The 9,662-nt window shown below is 41.2% G+C and overlaps 1 long non-coding RNA gene across 1 annotated transcript in view; it reads left to right on the top strand.

Moving 5' to 3' along the window:
- The first annotated feature begins 4,545 nt into the window (after positions 1-4,545).
- LOC143408632 (uncharacterized) overlaps positions 4,546-9,662 on the top strand; it is a 17,925-nt gene continuing 12,808 nt past the window's right edge. The window contains exons 1-2 of the long non-coding RNA XR_013092508.2: positions 4,546-4,665; positions 5,225-5,273. This is a non-coding gene — a long non-coding RNA (uncharacterized LOC143408632). The remainder of the gene's footprint in view (positions 4,666-5,224; positions 5,274-9,662) is intronic.

Consider the following 9,662-nt stretch of genomic DNA (forward strand, 5'->3'; position numbering starts at 1 on the left):
CTGTGTAAGATGTACAGACAAATGAGCTTTCAGAATATAAATGACCTTATTTGCTTGTGGCACTAGCATTATGGATGGTAGCAGTTGATCAGCCTGTACAACTGTTAAACCTAATGGGTTCCCAGTGTTAGCCAGCTTGCCCTAATGGTTGGCAAGATTCTTTCGTCATCATGTAAAATAATTCAGATTTTTAAAAAAGTCTACAGGATTTTTAGACATGGTTTGATATTTTAAAAAGAAAAGTCTGCCAGGCGCTGTAGCACATGCCTGTAATCCCAGCGGCAGGAGTATCCCGAGTTCAAAGCCAGCCTCAACAACATCGAGGTGCTAAACAACATCGAGGTGCTAAGCAACTCAGTGATAGCCTTGTCTCTAAATAAAATACACAATAGGGCTGGGGATGTGGCTCATTGGTCCAGTGCCCCTGAGTTTAATCCCCAGTGGCCCTCCCGCAACCCCCAAAATAAAGACAAGTCTCTTGAGAGAAACAGGTAAAGAACTGTAAAGTTTGGGAATTATCTCTGGTGTTGTGAAAATAATCAAGCAGTGTGAAAGGGACCCATATTTTGTGGAATTAAATCTAAAGTAGAGAAATTATTTGGTAACTGTATTTAGTAAATTTTGCATTGTAAAAGTTGTTGTGCTGCAATGTTTGCTTTTATTTATTTATTTATTTTTTTTTGGTAGTTGTACACAATAACTTATTTATTTTTATGAGGTGCTTAGGATTGAACCCAGGGCCTTGCACATGCAAGGTGAGCACTCTACCACTGAGCCACAACCCCAGCCCCAATGTTTGCTTTTTAATGGTGGCTTCTTAACCCAACCAGTGTTCACAGGCAACCGCACGCTCCAGCCATCGCTCAGGTCTCACCAGTGCTGGGACAGACTCCTCACACCCTGGCCCACTGGTGCCTCCACGCTGCTCAGTCCTGCTCGACTCTTGGTGTCATCTGTGGCTCTGTCCAGTGTTGCTCCCATCCTCCAGAGCTCCTGAGAAATTCACACTGACTTTCCCAGATCTGGGGTGAAACAGAAAAGTCCTTTTCCTGTTTCCAGTATGACCAGTTTGAAAATCTCAGAAGAAAGAACAAGAACTAGATACTTTTAAAAAAATTTAGCTGAGCCTTTTCCAGGAATTGTGACAATCCCTGTCTCAGCCCCCCAGGCTTCAGAAAAGCAAATAGTAATCAATAAATAAGCATTTACTTTATAAATACATTGACCTACCTTCAAACTGTATCTTTTTCTTTTCTTTTCATATATATATATATATATATATATATATATATATATATATATATATTTTTTTTTTTTTTTTTTTAGTTATTGGCAGACACAACATCTTTGTTTGTATGTGGTGCTGAGGATGGAACCCGGGCCCCACGCATGCCAGGCGAGCGCTCTACCGCTTGAGCCACATCCCCAGCCCATGTATCTTTTTTTTTAAATCCAGGGGTGCTTAATCACTGAGTCACATCCCTTAAATTTTTTTTTTTTTTAAATTTTGAACCACAGCCCTTTTTAAAATTTTGAGAGTCTTGCTAAGTTGCTTAGGGCCTCACTAAATTGCGGAGGCTGGCTTTGAACTTGTGATCCTCCTGCCTCAGCCTCCTGAGTTGCTGGATTCACAGGTGTATACCACTGTACCCAGCTTCAAACTGTACCTTGAAGAAAAATATGAATCAGTTCCAGAATCAGTGGGAAGACTGTGATGTCATTCATGCCACAAGGTAATGATGCAAACATGCTACATCAGAGAGTTTAAAATTTGAATGTGCCTAAGAATCACGGGAACAAATTTTTGGGCCCCATCCTTAGATGTTCTGATTCAGACAGTCTAAAATAGAACATGATCACTTTGCATAATGCCAGTACTGTCTGTCTGTGGGCCACCCTAAGCAGCATTGTACCACAGAAGAATGCAAGACTCAGACTCAGCCTAGAGAAGTTTGCTCATTTGCTTCATGGTTACAGAATGACCTCATAAGAACACAAGTTCTGTACAGTGGAAACTCAGGAGATGAATGCAATGATGGGGTTGTTTCTAAGAGAACAGCATAATTGTCCCAATTAATTTCTTGTCCTCTCTTGCTGGATTGGTATTTTAAAACTTTCAGAATGTTTTTAAAGGAAATATTAAATCTCTGAGTATAATTTACAGTAACTGGTTTGAGTAGCTAGGTTTTCTTAGAGCAAAGCAGGTGACAGTATGACCATGTTCCACTCACTTTACAGTGGCATCAGACCTTGATTTTCACATTAAACAAGAATGATTCTTAAATTTGTGACTAGAGAAAATGTGTACTTTTAGTTTTATTAGAGTAACTGTAATACAGCACTTTTTGAATTGCTAGGGAAATCCAAGCGGAACTATTTTATAACCCGCAAAACAAAGGAACAGAAAAGTTCCATCTAGACTTGGCCTTGGCCCCAGGGGTTCAGATGGGATTGTCAGGTGCTCCTGGGACTTGGGCTTATTCCACACATGAACCACCACCATGGCTGGGGAAGAGCAAGGAGGGACAGTAGGTGAAGTCTCAGACGGGTGTTAGGGTCCAGTTTGTGTTACATTTCCTATCTTAGTGGGTTTAGATTGTTTTTCAATGCTAGGGATGGGACCCAGGGCCTGACGCATGCTGAGCACCAGCTGTACCACTGGGCTCTATTCTGAGCTCCAATGATTCCTATCTTGGGATTCTTTCTCTGCCTCACAGGGTAGTCATTCCCCAATTATTTTGACATCTGTTGATCCTTCTTTTCCTCTCATTACTGATTATCCCTCCTAGCAGACTTCCTTTTCAGGGTCATGATGTTTGTGGATATGAGCTGACCTGACTGGGCTGTGTCTAGAATGGGGAAAGCCCGCCCAATTGCTCGGTTAAGAAAGACGGAATTAGAGCCTGGCAGGCAGGTTGCTGCCAACACTCCCTTGGGCCGCTGGCTGTACACAGCTGCTCTGTGTGCTAGCAACTCATTAGCCAATTAAAAACAACCAAGTTCCTCTGTTTATCACACTCGAGTTACTAAGAGCAAGTGTGTTTGCAGGAAATTATGCTGTATATTTTCCCCTAAATGCTTAAAAAATTAGTGTTGCAGAATTTTATCTTTTAATCCAAGATACTCTTATCCCCTGTAAAATCTGGGAATAAGAAGTGGTTTTATGATATTAAAATGTGTAATTATATAAGCTATAGGTTACTTACAAGTATTCTTCCAGTAAAATTCTGTATAATGGCATTATGAAAGACTGAGTTCTACTTCAGTACTCCAGTTTTGAATAAGAAAGATTAAGCATTTTGCCCTGGTTATATAGTTTACGACAAAAAGGAAATCCCACCCTTGGTGGGGCTTGGGAGAGGCAGAGTAAAAGCCTAGAGGACTTTGTCAGAAGTTACACTAGGAGGCTAGAGAGGAGACGTAACAGACCAGTCTTAGAACTATGGTCTAATTTCATTTTACACTTACTATTTTGCTAAAATGACCTGGATTTTTTAACATCAGCTTAACTATATTAAAGGGAAGGGCACAAATGGGGCACCAGAGGAAGAGAAGGCAAGTTAACATGACAATTTGTTGACCTAATGTAACTAAGTTCCTGCTACAGCTGCTACAGGCTGTCTGGCCTTTTTCCCCACCTGGAAAGATCCTCCCCAAAAAGTGCACTGACAGATCTTCTTATGATGACAACTGCAAGGACATTCTGAGATGACCAGCTGTGTGCTGTAGGCCAGGTTCTTGAAGTCTTACCTCACACACAAGGAGGGTAGAACCTGCCTCTGAGCAGGAGGCTGGCTCTTGTGTTCCCTTAGACTTCTGGCAGCCTTGGCTCTGTGGAAATGCTCTGTTCAACTGGGACTTTGCAGTGTTGCTGCTGCAGGACTGGTCTGCCTGGGATCGAGGCAGAACATCATTTTGTTCATGTCTTAATTTTAAGTAAGTTCAAAAATTTTTTCACTTCGAATGTCCGTTGTTAGTTTTAACATTAGAATTTGTTTTACTGTTCTTAATTCCTTAAATAAGAAAAATTGATCCTCTGGGTAACGTGTTTCTCGTGAGGCTCCACAATCCTTGCCCCACTGCAGTTGCTGTGTGTGGACATGGACTTTCTACCTAATCTGCCGGTAGCCTCAGGCAGTCAGTCCAGCACCTGGGGCAGGGGGCTGAGGCAGGAGTACCACCGTTCTCGACCAGCCTGGGCAACTCAGTGAGACCCTGTCTCAAAATAAAAAGTGAAAAGATAGGTGATAGCACCCCTCTCCAGGTTCAATCCTCTGTAGCACCAGAAGGGAATTGTGTGTTCCAGCGATGGTGTATCCAGATGTGCAGTGGAAGGCCATCTGGGAGGCTCAGGTACGAGGTGTAAACCATAAGGAAAAGTCATGACAACCTTGCTACAGACAGGCTTCTAAGGGCCTTGAGTAAGGCCAACAGCGTCTGGAATTCCCTGTGGGGCAGTGGTTCTCAGCTGGTTCACTGGCAGTGACTGCAGGAGCTTTGGAATCTGCACTGGGGGCCAAAGGTTGAGCCTGGGAGTGAGGGTGCATTGCTGCCAGTATGTGGCAGGTAGAGCACAAGACAACATTCCAGAATCTGTGCGGCTGCCATAGAGAACCTACCCGTTAAGGTCTGGAGAGGTATTGGACAGGACTGGAAAAGGAAAAGGTAAAGATGGAGACAGAGGCCAGTTAAGTTTGGTGGTGTGGCTTCAGGCCCTGCATTGGATCCTCTAAATTGCATCCTCTAGCTAGAGTGGAATGACCTTGGCCTGATCAGTCCCAGGGTGGGGAGGGGAGGGCAGCTCCCTGGCTTGACAGGGATTGGGTATTAAGGAGTGTCTGTGTACTTTCAAAGGGTCTCCTTTGTCTCCCAAGTAGTTTTTCCATATTTGTGCTTCCTACTAGTTTAACAAGAAGCTGTTCATTCCAGTAGTGAAAGAAGAGACTAACTGGAGGTGACAGTCATGTTAGTGGGAGAGACTGTAAGGATGACAGGCTAACATGGGAAAAGATTGTTGTCTAAGGCATTTGTATTAGTGAGTTGGATGGCAAAAGAGGTGGTGACCTTCCAGAGTTCAGAGCAGCTGTGGTCCCTTTCCTGTTCTGAGGCCATCTAGGGCAGGTAGGGGAAGCTTTGGGAGGGATTTCTGTGTACAGTGGGAGTGATGGGGTAGCAGTTCCTGCGTTCAGAAGGTTGCTAAGAAACACAGTGCGCCCTCCTCCAGGGACCACAGTTCCCTGCAGAAGCTCTGTTCAGGACATCTCAGGCCTCAGGTATGTGATTCACAAGTTGTTTATTAAGATGGATTTTGTTGTTACTGTTTTTGTTTTGGCTTGGTTTTTACTGGTAAGTATTAGCTTTTGTGGTCTCATATTTCCTTCGTATTCTCCTTGAGGTTTCTTTTACCCTAGGCTTCAGTGTCATACTCAAGTGTACACTCCCTTAGAATTGCCCCCCTCAGATCTGAAGTCTCATGCCTGCAAGTTAGCTTGTAACTTGAGTGTCATTGAAATTCCTCTTATTGTCTATTTTCTGCTCATTGGCTAAGGAGCCTACCTTCTTGGTCTGAGAACCTGAAATTCACTGCAATTAAAATGCCCAGTGATTTCTTGCTTTTTCTGAGAAATCATCCTTGCCCTTTGGCCCAGTGACTCCAGACTTTAAACCCTAAGGACAGTAGACTGTGTTTTTATCAACTGTGTGACTTGCAGATATTTTTTCCTATTCTGTGGATTCTTTTCACTTTCTTAGTGGTATCCTTTGAAGCACAGAAGTTCCACCCCCCCCAGAACGGGACATCGCACCCAGGACCTTGTATGTGCTAAGCAAGTATTCTGCCACTGAGTTGCACTCCCAGCCGCCAAGTTTCTAACTTTGATGAAGTCCAGTTTGTTTTTTATGTGTAACTTATCTGAGACAAGGTTGCAGAGATTTATGCCAGTGTCCTTTCTAAGTGTTTTATGGATTTTGCTCTCAAAGTTACATCTTTGACCCATTTATATTACTTTTGGTATATGTAATGAAGAGGGTCCAATTTCATTTTTTTGCGTGTAAATATCCAGTTGTACCAGCAACATTTGTTGAAAATACTATTGTTTCCCCAATTTAATTATCCTGTCACCCTTACAAAAACTTAACTGCCCTAAGTGTAGTAAGGATTTATATCTGGAATTTTTGAAAAAAATTTTTTCTGCTTGGCACAGTGTTGTATACCTGTACCAGTAACTTGGAGGGCTGAGGCAGGAGGATCATGAACTGAAAGCCAGACTCAATAACTTAGTAAGATCCTAAGCAACTCAGTGAGACAACTCATTGAGACCCTGTCTCCAAACAAACTATTAAAAAGGGCTAGGGATGTGGCTCAGTGGTTAAGTACCCCTGGGTTCAATCTTCTGGTAACAAAAAAATTTAAAAAAAAAGTTTGATTTATTTTTCTTTAAGTTATGTTTTCTGTGCTGGGGATTGACCTAGGACCTCATGCATGCTAGGCAAGCACTGTACTATTGAGCTACATCCCCAACTCTGGATTCTTAACCTTATTCTGTTTTTCTATATGCCTAGTTTTATGCCAGTATGACACTGTCCTTGAGAACTGTAACTTTGTAGTCAGTATACACCCTCAACTTTGTTCCTCCTTTTTAAGATTGATTTATTATGGTTCCTTATATTTCTCTATGAACTTTAAGATCAGCTTGTCAGTTTCTGTTAAAACACTATACATAATTTTGAAAGGGCTTGTGTTGACTCTCTAGTTCATTTTGGAGGTGTGTACAGTAATAATAGGGAACTTAAATACCCTCATTTTCATTAATGGATCCAGATAGAAAATCAGAAGGGAAACATTGGACTTGAACTATACTTGGAGCTGACCAATATATACAACTCCACCTCCAGCAACAACAGAAACACATTCTTTTCATGTGTACTGGAACTTTCTCCAGGATAGATTATATAAGGCCACAAAACAATCTTAACAAATTAAAGAAGGTTGACATCATATCAAGTACCTTTTTAGAGCACATGATATGAAACTAGAAGTCAGTAATAAAAGAAAACTGGAAAATTCACAATTATGTAGACATTAAACAACCTCCTCCTGAACAACCAGTGGATCAAAGAGGACATTTTAGAAAATCTCACGACAAATGGAAATTTAAATACAACATACCAAAACCTTGTGGGTTGTAGGGAAAGCAATTCTAAGAGGGAATTTGTAGTGAGTGGTAAGTGCCTACTGTCTTAGTCTGTTTGGTTTACTACAATGAAACATCATAGACTGGTATTTCTCATAGTTCTGAGGCTGGGAAGTCCAAAGTGTGGAAGCCAGCAAGTTTGGTGTCTGGTGACTCCAAAACCCACTTTTGGATTCATGGATGACAGCTTTGTTCTGTGTCCTCACATGGTGGGAGTGGTGGGGCAGCTCTCTGGGGTCTCTTTCATAAAGATACTAGTCCCATTCATGAGGGCTGTGCCCTGGGGACCTCATCACTTCCTAAAGGTCTCTCAACAGCATCCCATTGCTCACTAGGTTTCAACACATGAAATTGGGGCTCGGGGATGATATTCAGACAATAACACCTGCCTAACAAAAAGATCTCAAACAACTCAAGTGCCTAGGAGAAGCACCGTGAAAGCCCAAAGTTGGTAGAAGGAAGGAAATAGAAAGACCTAATAAAGCTATGAAATAAGCTGGAAAAAATACAAAAGATTAAGAGTTGATTTTAAAAAAAAAGTTTAAAAAATTGACAAATCTTTAGCAAGACCTAAAAAAATCAGAAGTGAGAGAAGACACATAATACTACAGAAATACAAAGGATCAATGAAGGATTACTCTAAACAATCACCTGCCAACAAATTGGATTACCTGGAAGAAACAAATTCCTAGGAACATACTCTGCCAGGGCCAAGTCATAACAAAATGGAATACCCAAACAGTTCAACTCGTGGGAGACTGACTCTGGAACCAGCAGCTGACTAGGAAAAGTCCGGAAGGCTCTATTGGTGAATTTGGCCAAACATTTAAAGAATCAACACTGATCCTTCTAAAACTCTTACAAAAAAAAAGAAAAAAAGAAATGAAGATAAGGGAATATTTTCAAAGGCCAACATTACTTGCTTACCAAAACCAAGGATGCTACAAGGAAAAAACAAACCAGAACACGTTCTAAACTAATATCCCTAATGGAACATGATTAAAAAATCCTGCAGGGGTCGGGGAGAGCAGGGGCGGGGAGCAAGCCAAATTCAATAGCCAATTAAAATGGCTCTTCATCATGATCAAGTGAGATTCTCTGGGATGCCAGATTGGTTCAACATGCATATCAATAAATATGATGTACTATGTTAATAGAATGAAGGTTTAAGAAATCATAAAATAATGTCAAGAGATGAAGAAGAAGCATTTGTCCAAATTGGACATCCTTTCAAGGTAAACGCTTTCTTTCACTAATTTGGGTGCACAAGGAATGCACTGTGATATAATGAAGGCCATAGCAACATCGTTCTCAGTGATGGAAAACTGGAAGCTTTCCTCTGATTTCATGGACAAGACCACTCGCACTATTCTAAACAACACAGTATTCCCAGACACAGCAATTAGGCAAGGAAAAGACAAAAAGACACCAGTAAGGAATAAGTCAAATTGTCTCTGTTTCCAGATGGTATCATTTCTGTTTTAGTCAGCTTTTTCATCCCTGTGACCAAAAGAGCTACAAGAGGAATGCAGAAGAGGAAGTTTATTTTGACTCAGTTTCAGAGGCTCAGTCCATGCTTGGCTGACTTCGTACTCTTGAGTCCAAGGTGAAGCAGAACAGCATGGTGAAGGGGTGTGGCTGAAGAGAGCTCAGGGCATTGCACCAGGAAGCAGAGGGCAAGCTCTGCTTGCCAGGGACAAAATACAAACCCCAGTGGCACACCCCCAGTGACCCCCATACAGTAATACACTTACTGCCCAATTAATTCATATCAGTAGATTGATCCACTGATTAGGTCACACTTCTCCATAGTCTAATCATGTAAGAGAACTTCTGGAAATTATTGCATTGTTTCACACATGAACTTTTGGGGAATACCTCAAATGTAAGCCATAACAATTTTATATGTAGAAACCCTTAATACTCCACCAAAAAACTGAAAACTAATAAATTCAGTGAAGTTGCAGTATAAAGAAATCATGCAAAAATCAGTAACCTTTCTGTACACATACAACAAACTATTTGAAAAAGAAATTAAGATACCAATCCCTCATAATAGTATCAAAACTCATAAAGTAGGAATAAACTTAATGAAAGTGAAAGATCTAAAGACTAGAAGACTTTAAGGAAAGAAATTAAGGAAAATGCAAAATATGGAAAGGTTTCCCAGGGGTACTTAACCATTGAGCCAATCCCAAGCCTTTTTTATTTTCATTTTGAGACAGGGTTTTGCTACGTTGTTTAGGGTCTTGCTAAGTTGCTGAGGCTAGCCTTGAACTTGTGATCCTCCTGTCAGCCTGCCAAGCTGCTGGGATTACAGACGTGTGCCCTCATGCTGGGCTGAAAGAATTAATAGTCTTAAAATGTCATATTACACAAAGACCTGTAGATACAATATTATCAAAAGTTCTTGGCAAAATTTTATTGGCGTTTTTCAAGGAAATAGAAAACAATCCTCAAATATATATG

Source organism: Callospermophilus lateralis, chromosome 10, assembly GCF_048772815.1.
Source record: "Callospermophilus lateralis isolate mCalLat2 chromosome 10, mCalLat2.hap1, whole genome shotgun sequence".
In the NCBI taxonomy this organism is placed as follows: Eukaryota; Metazoa; Chordata; class Mammalia; order Rodentia; family Sciuridae; genus Callospermophilus; species Callospermophilus lateralis.